Source organism: Arachis ipaensis, chromosome B09 (genome assembly GCF_000816755.2).
Source record: "Arachis ipaensis cultivar K30076 chromosome B09, Araip1.1, whole genome shotgun sequence".
Lineage (NCBI taxonomy): Eukaryota > Viridiplantae > Streptophyta > Magnoliopsida > Fabales > Fabaceae > Arachis > Arachis ipaensis.
Genome location: NC_029793.2, coordinates 8,770,168 through 8,771,201, shown reverse-complemented (window position 1 = coordinate 8,771,201; position 1,034 = coordinate 8,770,168).

Sequence of the window (1,034 nt, the reverse complement as noted above, 5' to 3'; positions counted from 1 at the left end):
ACTTTTTTGAATAAATACTTGAAACATATAATGAATATAAACTAATTAATAAATTATTGAAATCTAAGAATAATTAACTTAATACAAAAAACAAAATTTAAAAAATAGGGTTAAGTACTGAAATCGTCCCTAAGGTCTGGGGTGAAAATTAAAATCGTTCCCGACCTTTTTTTGTTATTAAAATTATCCCCAACGTTACAAAACGTTATAAAATCGTCCTTTTGTCCATAAATAAAATTTTTCGGACAATTTTGCCCTTAAACAAAAATTAAAAAGTCTCTTCCCCTTCACCACTACCCTCTGTATTATCATCAACCATCTGCATTATCATCACCATCAGCATCGCTACACTATAAACACCAACAATTCAGCAACACCAACAGCAACAATCAAAATCAAATCAACAAAAATTTCAAATTAAACAATTCAGCAATCATCAACTATAATTTCAGATCCAAAATTAGCAACAACATAAATTAAAAAATTTAAAAAAGAAGTACAAGATGAACAAGAAACCAGAAACCAGAAGAAACTACAAGAAGAAGAAACCACAAGAAACCTTTTGTTTTACCTCTTATATCCACATTGTTTCTAAAGTATTTTATATGAAAAAATAAACACATCCACGTTGTTACTTTATATTTTATATGAAAAAGTAAACATCTATGCTAAAATAAATAAACATGTGTAATATATGAAAATAAACAGAACTTAAGTGATATTAAGAAAAACAAAATGTAAACATTTAATAGATAGAGAAATAAAAAATAAAAACCTAATAAAAATAACATAACTAAAATATTTTTGAAGTTGCTACTTTAATTATTTTTTTTAATGAGCAAAAATTTATAAAACTAAGCACTTAAATTAATTTCTAAAGAACTTTAAATTAGACAATTTAATTTTTAACAAATTTTTATTATTATAAAAATTTTCAAGAATTATTTTGATTAGACACATTATTATTATTATTTTTAATAAAATTTTAATATACATATTGGATAAATAATTTTTTAACAAATTTTTTTGCAAGA